At 43.4% G+C, this 14,425-nt stretch overlaps 1 protein-coding gene across 2 annotated transcripts in view; it reads left to right on the top strand.

The window, feature by feature from the left end:
* TRAF6 (TNF receptor associated factor 6) overlaps positions 1–14,425 on the top strand; it is a 185,252-nt gene that overhangs the window by 26,175 nt on the left and 144,652 nt on the right. Inside the window, exon 2 of one of the 2 annotated variants that reach the window (XM_086959529.1) lies at positions 7,770–7,959. The exons of the other annotated variant lie outside the window; for it this stretch is intronic. The gene's annotated coding sequence lies outside the window, so the exon portion shown is untranslated. The remainder of the gene's footprint in view (positions 1–7,769; positions 7,960–14,425) is intronic. 2 annotated transcript variants of the gene reach the window in all.

Here is a 14,425-nt window from a genome sequence, read left to right on the forward strand (position 1 = left end):
TTCAGTTGGTGCGCAGCCCCCCTCCCTGCAAGGTTTTATTGAGAGTAATGACTGCAAATTTAAAAGTGTGCATAAATCTCCGATGAATTAAGCCGAGAAAGACGAAACATCATTAGCAAGGCAGACAACCCCTGCTTGTTTTTGTGGCGGTTACTCCACACACTGCCATACTCAGTCCCACGGTGTCCCGCGCACACAGCTTTCACACGGAGCCTGGTAGCCGTGCACACAAGCGGGCGGCGCAGCTGCCTCGCAGTCTCTTGGAGTTGTGTATATTACTTCCATAAGCATTTAGATCTGTGTGTACATAGCTCGTGCTTCTCGCACACAAACATCAGTTGCCATGTACAGAAATATCACACAAACGGGAGCACACGTGACGTGACCCTGTGTATGGCACAGAAAGACAAGGGCCCGCATGCACACATGTATTACACAGGCACACATATGTTATATACAGTCAAGTGTTCTTCACAGCTCACACAGAGGCTGACCGACCCCTCTTTGCACAGCTCCCACACACGCATATGACGATATTTCTACAGTCACACACGGCTACTGAGTCGTGTGCACACAAGTTTCTCAAATGCACGGAATCCTTTCAGCCCCAGACAAACAATATAGTGTAGTCTGTGACCTCATACACAGACACACGTGACGTGAAGTATTGTGCACACAAATCTCTATTACACAAACAGGTACGCACCCCGATGCACTGAATTCAGTGTACCTCGCTCTCAAGGGCACCCAGAACTCTAGGGTACAGAGACTATAGGATCAGGGCATGAATCACAAAACATAAACAAGGCAATGATTATCATAAGCTATGCACTGTGACGTCACAAAGAGGCGCGCTATGGGAAGGAACGTCACAACTACCCCATACCTCTGATCTATTCAAGTCCGGTCATCTAGCGAGGACTCTACATTAATTACGTCAGTTCTATGTTAGCACTGGAAGACGGACTATAGATTGTGATGACGCTTAGTCAGTTAGCCACTTTACTCCTGACATCTGTGTGTGACCTGCGGGTCAAGGTTCAGAATCCGGGACATTCTGCTCACTATTTACCGCTCCCGGGTCAATGGAATAAGTACTAAATTAGTCTGGACTAACAAATACTTTGTGTAAACAAGGCTTTGTGTGAAGCGTTATAGAGAAAAGTGCATTACGGAGAACATATGATATTATTATAATGGGATGAGTTCTTATTGATATGGTGACTTTGCTGCTTAGTTTCAAGTACAAAAGTGCACCTCTCTTCCAATTAGACAGCGAGATGCTGGTTTCTCTGTGAGACCTTAATACAGTAATCAAAAAGTAAATGGTATTACCCACTTCAGACAACCATTAGCTTCAAAGACACCCCTTTCTGGGTCCTTCTCATAGATAAGTGACTTTTGCAGGAAGGGGTTTAAATAGCACCATGTGGTATACTTTCAATCTGGCTTCAGCCAGGGGTGGCAAAAGCTATGCTTCAGCCCCTGGTAGGCCTTGGTGGCACCTATGCCCTGAGCACCAATAGTGCATGGTACAGGGGCTGACAAGGAGTCCATTTCCAATTGTGGTATGTACCTATAGCACATGTATTACAAATTTAGAGAGAGAACAGCAGGCTGGGGGTCTGATTAGCAGGCCCACAGCCTCAGTAAGTCGAAAACCAGTGAAGCAAAAAGCAAAAATTGGGGTGACCATAGGATAGCAGACCCTACTCTCCTACACTCCCTATGCTAAATTGATGTATTCATTAGTGATTCCATGATTGGGTTATTTGATTTACTTGTCAGACCCTGGTACAGTGCACCATATGTGCCCAGGGCTTATAAATCAAATACTGATGGTGGGTTTGCAGCACTGGTTGTGCCAACAAGAAGTAGCGTGTCGCAGTCGCAGAGGTCACTGCCGCATCACCAGAGAAGCGTGCCTACGTCGAAGCAGTTACCCGATGAATCATCAGAGAAGCAAGTTGCCGCCGCAGAGGTCGCCGTCGCATCACCCAAGAAGCGTGTCGCAGGCCCTGTCTGGCTCCAAAGTTACAGAGTTCGCCGCACGGCCAGCGGGCGTGCACGCATCATCTTCACGTCGTCGCATAATGGGTGCCATCCTATCGCACCGCACCGGATTGTTGCATTGCATCGAGGTGCTATATGCCGCATCGTAACCGGGCCGCAGTACGGGAATCTATGCATAACCTCCTCTCTGTTAAGGACCAAGACGCATACCTTACTCTGCGCAAGCATTGAGGCAAGACGCACAGACTTCCCCGAAGCAAGGAACCAACGCATCTCCAACTCAGCGAGCCGTTTGTTTATTTTGCGTTACGCATCCAGGTACTTTTGCGAGAACTGTGTCGTATTTATCATCAACTTGAACTAAGTGACTTCTACCATCTTTAAGTCTATTTTAAGTTCAGTGTTGTGGATTTATGTTGTTTGTGGTCTTGTGTTAAGTCTATATAAAGAAGAATACTTATTTTTATAAAATCCGTGTTGTGTCCATCTGTTTTCACTGTATTACTGTGTGGGTTCACAAATGCTTAACACACTGCCTCTGAGAAGTCTTTCTGCTCGTGCCAAGCTACCAAGGGGGTGAGTAGGGGTTATCCAGTAGTGCAGTCCCCTTTCCCTGACTTAGAAGCAAGGGTCTCTATTTGGTCAAAGGTGTATACCTTTGCCAACTAGAGACCCCCAGTTCTAACAAGTATCATTTCACTATGTTGAAGCACAGCTTTCAGGTGCATCTTTCTATTCTGTCTAGTGCTTAGAAATGACAATACTGGTGGTAATAGTACTATACAAATAAACACCTAGAAGACACTGAGCTGTATCGTTGTGGGCCAGTGATATCCAAAAGCCCCAAGTACATGAAGGTTAACTCACTAACACAAAGTTTATACTCTTCATCGGTTGCTCACTCCATGACTTGGTTCACGCATAGCTGCCCCCCCTCCCAACCCCTCCGACTTTAGTAGTTGTCGAAAGCGTGTTATAGTATGCACATTATTTCTCCGTTCCCGCTTCTGACATTTGTTATTTTGTTCTTATTTGTAGTTTTTAGCTTTTTTTCAGTACTCCAAGTTTGGTAGACAAGGGAACCAAGGCCCAAAGAAATACTGTAGTTTGTCCAGAATTGCACAATTTTAATAAGTAGGGTTGCCGTACTTTGAGCTCTGACTTCCTTTTCTACCTTGTCTTGCTTGTCTGGAATCTGTGTATATAGAAGTGTCCTCAACTTTATGCCACATCTACGCTTGCTATACCTAGAGCAAACAAGACTCCCAATGCTACTCCTTCTGTTTGCGTATAGAACTCAGTTAAAAATTAAGTAGTTCTGCCCCAATGCACTAGAACCACAAGCCTCTATTTAGAAAAAGGTCCCTTATGTGGTTGTGGCCGATTTTCTAAGACTAAGTATCATTTCTAGGGATGTTAATGTATAGACTTTATATACCCATAGTAACTAATACATACTATGTACCATTGAAGATGCTTTTTGAATGATTTTTTTTGTCTGACTTGTCACCTATTCAGGATGCTATAATAAGACACAAGTTTGAATGGTGGTGATTTTCATACGCGCTACATTTGTCTCACTTGTGATATAAGAGTAAGAAACATGTTCTGTAGCTTCATTTGTGTGAGGTTTGGAGAAACATGCTACTGTGTGCATGAATTTATTATTTCATTTTTCGGTCTACTCCATGAACATATATTGTGATTTACACAAGTAGGTGTTCTGTAAGACCCGATTTTTTTTGTCCGGACCTACTTTTGGGGTTTATGCAGCTCATTTGCGTCTATATTGATGAGCTGCTATTTTAGGATTCTACATTTTGTTGTTTTATTTCAACTAAGGAGTAGTACTATTGCCAAGTAAGGAAGCATCTTTCTTTAGTTGTGGCTTCATTGAGGTAGTTCAATCACTGTGTCTGTTATTGTTACTTAATGGAAATTAAATGAAAAAAATATTTCTAAAGTGCAGATAGGTGCTCAGAGAAGATTTTGTAGGTGCTATTACCAGATTAAAAACCAACCCAACCAAAACGTAAAGTGCTGAGGGCCCACTGGAGCCAAGGAAAATGTAATTAAAGGTTTACGGAAAACACCAGGTTTTCAGATCTTTTAAAAAGAAAGACCGATCAGAGGTGGAAGAAGTGCAAGAGGCATACTGTTCCCCAATCTGGCACCCAATACTGTTACAGATCTTCCACCCACTGGTTGGTTGTAGGATGAAATCGTTAGCTGACTTTAAGGCTCTTTATAGGTGTAGTAGAAAAAATGTGCTGCAGTCCAGTAGTACCGGTTTTATAAACTGCTCTGTGCATATGAGAAAACATCTTCAATTGGAGTCGTTTAAACACTGCCAGCCGGTGAAGTTCCTACAGTTGGTAGAAAACTGAACTATATTTAGGGATATTTAGTAGCAACCTCGCCGCTGCATTCTGGGCAAAATGAAGTCTGTCTTTTTTTCTTTTCTAACGTCCCTAAATATAAGACATTTGAATAATGTAGTCTAGTAGTGACTAACGCTTGAATCGCAGTTTTCCTGGCTGTAAAGGTGAAAAAGGAAGGAAATTACAGAGATTTTTTGGCAAGTCACTTTTACAGACTGAATCTACGGCTGGAAGGATAAATGCGAATCAGATCTGACTCGCAGGTTACGTACAAAGTCTGTCTGATACCTTTGGCCAGTTCACATGGCCACCTCTCGTACTTCCTCATGGAATGATTATGACTAAAAATTCCTCTTGTCTGAGTTTAATTTAGGTGGTTTTGTTTTGTGCATCCAAGTAGCAACTAATATCATACTTTGTTTGAATTTGTGTCTGGTTTGCCCATCATCCATACACAAAGGGACGATCAGTTGAGTGTGGTCTGCATAGGGCAGCACATCAAGCCATAGCCTTTAATGAGTTTGGCCAAAGGGACAATATAAACATTAAAGAGAATCGAGATCAATATGGTCCCCCGTATTATATTGGAACAGAGTTAGAAGAATAAGGAGGGAGTCTAACCATTTGTTAGTGTTCCTTTAGAAAATCCGAAAGCCAATCCAAAGCAGGGCCTTCGACACCAATTTCAACCAAATGATGAAAAAGAATCTTATGGGAAATGGTGTTGAAGGTTGCGGAGAGATATAATAATAGAAGGGAAGCCTTCACTCTGTTATCTAACATGTGTTTCAGACTTTCGATCACCATAATGAACAGTGATTCTGTACAATGGCTGTCTGGAAGCCACATTGAGTGGCATCCAAGAAGTTATTAGTATCATCTAAGAAATTGTTTGCTACAGTAAAAAAGCTAGCTAACTCCAAATACCAATGCCAGTCAAGCCTTTTGCAATTTATTCGCCTCATTCTTGAAGGACAACGTAGAAGCTATTTACAGTCGTTTGGCAGAAAGTTCTCCTCCTTGCCGCCCTCACCCGGCCATTACCACCCATTAAGGAAGCAGCATTCTACTACCCCCAAACTGGGTCCTGTCACTGATGACATGTGGAGACTCAGGCAATCATTTCAGAACACCTCACCATAATTTTCCATCAGATGTGTTCCACAGGTATCTTCTCTACTAAATGGAAAACGTAACCTAGACAGTGCAGAGCCCAATAGCTATCGGCCCATCTCGCACCGGTCTTTCCTTTGCCACATTTTTAAAAGGCTATGAATGCTAAACTCCTCTCGTTTTATAGATAGTCATGGTCTCCTTGACCATACGCATTTCGGATTCAGAAGCCACCATAGCAGTGAATCCACGCTGATCATTTTGTCTGAGCAAATCAGGCTAGCCGTTGATGCAGAAGGAAATGTAGCCATAGTTAGCAGCATTAGCCACAGTCAACCACAACATTCTTCTGGACCGTGTCGCAACCATAGGGATCAAGGGACCAGTACTATCGCTGCTGAAATCTTTTCTCACTTATCATGAGCAGTTTGTCGACCTTGATGATTTTAATTCCTCCACTTTCACTTTACCTTGCGTAATCCTCCAGGGTTCGTCTTTAAGCCCTAGCCTTTTTAACATTTATGTAACCCCAGTTTTGAATTGGAATAGGAACTTTGAGTTCTCAGTTGTGTCTTAGGCCAATGACACCCAAATCGTTATATCTGTGGCCAGCAATCCCAATGACACAACCACTCGTTTCCACAATTGTCTGCTTCATGTTAGTAATTGGATGTCTACAAATTATCTAAAGCATAATTCTTAATAAAACTGAAGTTTTTCTTTTTGATAGAACTACCACCTTCTGGTCCCCATGATGGTGGCCGCAAGACCTATGATTGCTTCCCACACCGACCAATTGTTGGTACGTCCAAACTGTGGAACTTCCTCCCTCTGGAACTGTAAAGGGAAACTGAGCTGTGAACTTTCAGGAAAGCACTTAATACCTGGTACTTTACTCATGAATTGGCTTTTTGTTCCTCGTTAGCATTTCACCTCCTAGAGACTAGCGCCTAGACACCCTTGGGTATTGAGTGCACTTTATAAATGTAATTTGTATTTTTGACTTTAGTAAGTAAAGTGTTAATAGAGGATTCTAGCATCTTAACTAAGCCGGCAGCAAGAAATGGCCCTTAAATTAGCAGGATCAGCATTAGGTTTTGTTTTTAGAATGGGAGTTTCTGCGAATGATTTCCAGAGGTGGAACCAATGCAGATTCGATTTATGAGTGTGTGTTGATAGCACAATTGGGTTAGAATGTGGATTTGGTAAGTGGTGGAATTACATCATGGTGCCACTGGTGGGGTGTCTCTGATTTATCTTTTCATCTTGTTGCTGTAATCTTGTCTAAATTTTATCTTGTTTTGCTCTGTATCCCATCTTTCTAAGAGATTTTATTCAGGGGTCTTGAACAGAAATTACACAAGTGCTGATTAATATATAATGAAGGAACTCTAAGTAGGTTTTAGGAACTTTTACACTCTGTTCTGTAGTCACCCACTCTGTTTAAAGTCACGACTTGAACTGTAATCTTTGACCATTTGGAACAGCAGGGAAGTGCTGTTGTATTTGACCCAAAAAGACGTATTGTTGTTAAATGTATATGACTGTCATACTAGGAGATGAAGAAGTATGCTTATTACAGTTCGCTATTTGATTCATAACCGGGATAAAAAATTACCATCCTATAATTGGTATTCAGGATTGGGTATAGTATTTACCAATCCTCAAACTAAGTAACTGTGTGTAGAATTACATCTTCTAGATTTATTTTGTGTTCTTATTAATAACTAAGCATGTGACACAGATCATCTTGAAATATAAAAATACAACCAGTGTTGATAATTCAGAAATATGTTACTTCGAGCCTTTTGGCCTATGCGTACTAACAAATCACATTAACGTTAATGCAACTCCTGCTGCGACTGGAAGGACAAACATCCTTTGACAGTTTGATGGCAAGTGCTTTGATTACCAGCTATGAACAATAATTATTGTAGGATTGGTGGTAGGAAAGCAAAGGCAAGCTGGCAGAAAGATAAACAGCTTTTGGATGCACGGTTTTCAATGTACAAATCAGAGAAGGTAGGCTCAGGGCAGTGGTGGTGGTAATGAAATGCAGCAAACTGTGCCTTAACTAGAACAAGCATGTGCAATGCAATAGGTCTCGCCTTACTTAAAGTGTGCTAGAACTGATACACTACTTTAATGTTTTAATACTTTTTACATCTGTTTTCATAGCAAAGGTGCCTTTCTTTCTACATGTTGCACTTACTTTATTAGTAGAATCCTGCTTGAGCCTTTTTAACTTTTCTTTTTCTCCAGTGCTCCTGGTGGGCTCAGACACTTCACCGCTGCCCCACTCCGTCTCCCACCCGTCTGGTCCTAGTGCCTCTAGCTATGGGTGCACCTCTGCCCAGGATGGCTCCCTCCACATAGCCGGTCCATGCTATCCTTATCGAAGGGCAGTGGGGTAGGAAGGTTGGAGGCACATACACGTGTAGATCACCTGCTGGTGAGTAAACGGGGAGTTCCCCATCTTGCGGTTCCGGTTGCAGAGATATGTTACTAATTGGTCTGAAAGTCGAGCTGTCTCGCGCTGTCTGAAATGTACTTTTTTTTACTTCACGTAACTACAGAAAACAGCAAATTCTTGTCATTCCATCTCTGTTGTCTCCTATTTATGGTATCTAATTGTTAGTATTTTTGTCTACATTTACTAAATGCTGAAGTACTACCATGTTGCTTTTTCGTGTTATTTTCTTCCTTGTTTTTTCCATAGATGCCTTACCCGCATGAAGAAAGTTTACCTTTTGCTTTTTCTTTATCTTAAACACTAAAACATAAACGTGGCAATTTCATCACGAAAAAATCCCTTACTCGGGAAGCTGGGAAATATCCCTTGCTGGCTAGGCTGCCTGGGAAGTTCCCAGAGCCCGCCATGCAAGTGTTATTTACAGAGGACGCGTTGAGGAGACAGACGGCTGCCTTCAAGGCCCAGAGAGCGCCCTGCACTGGTGGCGCACCCCGGGATGTGTGAAGAGGGGTTCCTGCTTGTGGAGCTCCTGCAGAGGTACCGCAGGCCCCCCCGATGGCATCCCCTGACTGCTTAGGAGGGTGAGGCAGTCCAAGGGTTTTATTTATGAAGCTACCCAACCAAGAAAAGCGTCCACTTAGATACTCCGAAATCATGATCTAAGGAGCAAAAATCATTAATGTTTTTCGTGTTGGGTTTGTTTTCAGCGATTTAAAGATTCTAAGTAGGTTTTTGGGGATGGTTTGGGGGTAGAATTTGATGTTGCTCGCTGGTAGTTTTTCTTTATTTTCGTTTTGAGGTTTGCCCGTTTTATTTAGCAACTAAAATACTATTTTTTTTTTTATTCTTGCTAGCAACTATAATTTCAAAAATATTTCTCGCAATTGTCTTTGATTTTGAACATTTCCTGCGTTGTCCCTGGTTTTAATTTCGAGACGCGGGGCTGGAAGGGAGATCAGAGGGTCATTGACCACTTGCTGCTACGGCAGCACAGTATGCTGTGGTTGCTCCATGGTAGTAATTGGTGGTAGGACAGGCAGACTGTAATGTAAACAGGCTTGACAGCACATGTACAGGCATGATTCCCCGCTGGGCAGATTTTGCTTTTCGGCTTCACAATCACATTAACACTTGTAGTAATCTGTTGGGTAATGATGACATCTGGCATTGGCTCTTTCAAGTGAGCTGTTACTCCTGAAAAAGCCATTTTACCCTTCTATTAGGTCTGCTGTCTTTGAGATGCCGTGGTGCATCCTGGTAGGATGCAGGTTACGGCTACGATGAACACACAACTTATTTCAGGTGCTGCCCTGCCATCTTTGCTTCATTAAGCTGATTTGGCATCATACGCTGTGCAGAGTATCCTGTTGGACTGGTAGGATGGCTTTAAGAAGGATACACCCTAGCTCTGTGCTAATTATTGAAAACCATCGACATGCCTTGCTCCACGTACGCACTCCATACCCATGTCTACCATTCGTACCTTTTTCATAGCGGCCATTTTGACTTCGGCTGCTGCAAGTTGTAAGTCCTGAGAGGCCTGTGCCTTCTAGAGGTCTGCCAATGCATCGTGTGATATACGGTGCCACTTGCTGCATCAAATTGCACTATAAACCTCAAATTGTATAACAAATGCCACTGGCTTCTATTTCTTCCATGTGTGACCACTTTGTGTCCTTCTTTCCTAGCTACGGCAATATTCATGTGTTTTTATGGAATCTGCAAGTAATTTTTATATGTGAATTTTCATTTTTATTAGTCGTGTAGTTAATATTTATCTGAATAAAAAATATTTGCATTTGTACTTGCATAGAGAGCCCTTGGGTCAACCTTCTACATCAATTGGCCTGTTTGGATATTATTTACATTATCCTCTTACGGACAGCAGAATAAAGCATAGGGCAATGGGTCAGTCCAATTTAGCCTTTTGAGACATTTGTTCTCTTGCACTGTTCGTGGTAGCATTTCCCCAGAACGCATAAACACATCCATGTAAAGAGTTAACTTTAGTGCAAGGTCTGCGTTTATTTAAAAAAATTATTCGAGTTGTTAGCCTTTTTATTTTCGTTGTCACCCTTGTGTCTGTAAACTGTCTTTATGGTACAGTCTTCCCAACCCGTTAGCATTTTTTCTGATAAGAATCATATTTTCATTTAATGCGCATTAAACCTAAAAAGATATTCTCTATCTGTTCCATATACACTTGTTGTATTAAAGTTATATGAAGTGGTTGACTTAAAAAATATTGCAAATATACAGCTGCCTCTTTTAGGTGTTGGCATGTTTTCTTTTTTCTGCTTTTTCTTTTTGTGGCATACTACACCAGCTTGCCATAGCAAGACCTATTGGCTTGAGGCACTCCTACGTTTTGGGACCCAGTAGTGTCATAGAGCTGTGCTGCTGAGAAGGATTTCTAGGCACACCACTGATAAAGGATCTTTGCACCTGTGTTGGGCTTTATTTTTGCTCGTTCCCCCTGGCCTTTAAAGATCTTGCAAAACACACAAGATGATGGACGGAATGTTGCACAATGGCAAACCATTCAACCCCAGTCACAGATCTGGGTTTAATCCATCGTTCTTTTGCTCACCAAGCCACCCCAGTTCAGACATGGCCGTATGCAAATCAGTCTTGACCCTGTGCCTCATGGGAACAGTCCAACCCGAACTGCTAAGCCATGTCTTCCCTGGACCGGAATCAAGCATCCTAGGACCGGTTTCTGGCTATCAGCCGTCTTCAGGATAGCTTGACTCCAGTGGCTTAGTGAGCACGGGACCCACGTCTGGGCATACCCTTCCCACATAGGGTGAACAGCAAAACACACAAGATGATGGACGGAATGTTGCACAATGGCAAAACACAGGGTGGTGGTGTGGAGTCCAAAAAACGAAGGATTTAGGCCCAGATCTTTGTACTGGGGTGAATGTATGACATTGTTCTGCATTCTGTCCATCAATTGTTGTTTTTGCATTTCTCACCCCGAATGGGATGGGTATGCTCAGACGTGAGTCCCATACTCTCCACACCACTGGAGTCAAGCTATCCTGGCTGATGACGGCTGATAGCCAGAAACCGGTCCTAGGATGCATGATTCCCATCAAGGAAACACATGGCTTGGCATTTAGGGCTGGACTCATCCCATGAGGCACAGGGTCAAGGCTGATTTGCATATGGCCATGTCTGAACTGGGGTGGTGTGGAGTGCAAAAAAACGATGGATTTAGGCCCAGATCTCTGTACTGGGGTGAATGTATGACATTGTTCTGCATTCTGTCCATCAATTGTTGTTTTTGCTTTTAAGATCTTGCCCACAGGCAGCTTGTAGCTGGCAATTGTCGCAAGACCTCTGGTGTACCAAGCCAAAGATTGAAATAGGATTAGAGCCTGCCCATTACGTACCACTGGTTGCATTTCTTGTCCTCATTCGATGGCTTTCCTACCTCTTCTTGTGTTGGTTGCTTTTTTATCATCTTTTTTTGTGTGGATGACTCGTACCTTCCTACTGCTCGTGTTCAGGAAACTACTTTTTTTCCTTTTGAGCACTCTATGACATTGTATGTGTTCTCTTGTGCTCTTACTCATGAATTGCTTTTCCATTAAATATCCACTCCCTTCCCATTGCATGCCCCTCGCAGCTCCCCCTGTACCTGCATATGTTCCTGGCTACCACCTCTGAACCTCACTGTGCGGATGTTGTAGTAACTTTCACCCCATCACTGTCTATTCCCCTCTCTCATATGGTGTGTGGAACTTCCATGTTGGATGTCTGTTGCTTATCAAGACTTTGCCTCCTGGCCGTATCTGCAAGTTCTTGGCACCCTGGCTTGCTGCCTTATTTTTCCTTCTCCTGTCTGGTATATCTTGTGGATTGTATGTTGGCGCCTCCCATTTGTGGCAGGTAGGGGGTTGTATCACATCCTCCCCCCACTCTGTTGTGCAGTGGTGTGTGCTCCTGTAGGCTCTCAGAAATTGATGCTGACTGGCTTCTAGGCTTGACCCTTCACCTTTTCTAAGGTACGCATGTTGCGCTATGTTGCGCTCAACTGCGCCATTGGCTTGGGAACATTGTGGCTTCACATTCGTCTATTTCCCACTCAGTTACTCTAAAAAGTCTATAAATGATGTGCCCTGAAAGAGTGGACCTTTGTTAGTTAGCTTTTCTTCCTGGATGTCAAATAGGGAAAATATAATTTCCCGCTACAGGTGGATGTTGGAAAATGGAGAATCTCCTCTTTCCCTAGTGAATTGCTGCTTGGGGTCAACTCACTAGACACCAGGGACTATCTTTTTGCAGTGGCACGCTGCCCCCTTGCAATAGTCTAGTGCTCCCCCAGGCCCAAAAGTCTTACTCCTCCCCCCCCTTACCTTCAATCTGCATAGATTAATAGAAATAGGGGGATAGAAAGCCCACTGGAACACCAGGCATTATATTTGACGGGGGAGCGGACTCCCTACAATGGGGTAGTGTTGCAAGGCCCAAGTGTCTTTCAGGCCCCTCACCCCGGGGGGGGACAGAAAGCCCACTTGAAACCAGTAAAAAAAAATGTGTGGAGAAATGGGTGGCGTGGCCCACCCAGCCATTGGGCCTAACCCCACCCTTCAATTGACCCACAACAGGCTTTCTGCCCTCCATTTACCTCCCGGGAGAGATGGGTCTTTAACTTCAATCTGCCCGGTGGCTGGGGCAGAAAGGCCATTAGTCACCAGTGAGTTCTTTTTTTTATTGCTACAAGGTGTGGGGTGGCCACACACCGGGTCTAGCATCCACTTCCAGTATGACCCCAACAGTCTTTTTGCGCACTCTGAGGACTCAAGCATCCCCATCCCTTTGGCAAGAAGAGCAATTCTGATTTGGGCTCCTGTTTTTTGGTTTTATTTTTATGCATAATGGTAGCAGAGTTGGGTCCAGTCCTAATATCATCCTACTTCTATGCTGAATGGCTACACTTTTCGGGCTTGGGTCAGCTGCTACCAGGGGAAACCCACCAAATAAATTCCTTTCTGAAAACCAAACACTTGGGCAGTTCAAGATAATGTGCTTTGTGTGGATCTCATGACATTTTCTAAAACACAGTGGCCAGCAAATGTCTAACTTTGTCTAAAATTGTACTTTTTATTTCTGTGACCTAAATTCTGGAATCCTCAGGGATCCATTCCTAGCACCCTGCCTCCCCCCCCCCCCCCCCTCACCCCCTTGCCCGATCAAAAAATGTTACTCCGCCTGTGCGGCTGGTCCTAGCATCCATGATTCAAAAGGTCCCAAAACGTAATGTGGATAATTGGCTAATAGGGGTATCTCCGGTGTTTAGACCTGGGCTCAGTGGCCAAATGGAATGCTACCAACACCAGACATTTCTGAAAACTAGACCATTCCTTGCAACCCTCAAAATTTGCCTAAAATCGCTAATTTTTCTTGCATTTTTATGAAGTAACCGTCCGGAATCCGTGTGTAACCACAAAATTCAAACCACTCAGCGTTCCTCCACTTGTCTTGATAAAACTGTTACCCCACTTGTGTGACTTGACCTTGTGTCTCTGACAGGCGCTAATCAAACCAGGATCAATGAGAGTTGATCTGCAAGACTCCTGTTAAACCTGGTTTGATGCTTGCCTGTCGGCTCTCCACAGATTCCAGAAGTGTTCCTCACAGAATTGTGTGTGTGTTTTTAGTCAAAGTTTGAGGTTTGCAAGGGTTGCTGTCTAAGAAAACTTGGCAAGAGCTATGCAAGTCATCCCATACTGGATTCCCCAGGGAATCTAGTTAAACAAAAATGTACAAGCCTTCTAGGTTTCCCACGGCGCTGGCTGAGCTAGGGCCTATAATTCACAACTGGCCATACTGCAAAAAAAGGGTGCCCTAGTCCTGCGCGCACAAATGTGGTACCATTTTTATCAGGAGATGTGGGGGAATGATGGGTGGTAGGAAATGAGTGACTCCCTGCATAGTCTGGCACTTTCAATCACAGAATTGTGAGGAACTGTTTTTCTTAGTGAAAGTTTGAGGCTTTTAAGGGCTGCTAGGTTAGAAAACTTGGTGATAGCCACACTAATCACACCATCCTGGATTCCCCCGGGTGTCTAGTTTTAAAACATGTGCAGGTTTGCTAGGTTTCCCTTGGTGCCGGCTGTGCTAGGGCCCAAAATCACAGTTAGCAACATTAAAGAAATGTCCAGTTTGCAGTAGAAAAAATGTGATGTGTCCATGTTGTTTATGGGACCCTATCCTGTTGTAGGCACTAGGCCTACCCACACAAGTAAAATGCAATTTTTATTGGGAAACCTGGAAATGCATGTCTCCCAATTTGTTATTACTAGTGGTATTTTTCTGCACGTGTGCCTTCCAACTGTAAAGCAGTGTGTAAGAAAGAAGGTATTTTGATAAATGTGTGAATCAAATGGTAGGATTGGTACCCACAAATGCAGAGATACACAAATAATCACTGCTC

Source organism: Lissotriton vulgaris, chromosome 2_2 (assembly GCF_964263255.1).
Source record: "Lissotriton vulgaris chromosome 2_2, aLisVul1.2, whole genome shotgun sequence".
Lineage (NCBI taxonomy): Eukaryota > Metazoa > Chordata > Amphibia > Caudata > Salamandridae > Lissotriton > Lissotriton vulgaris.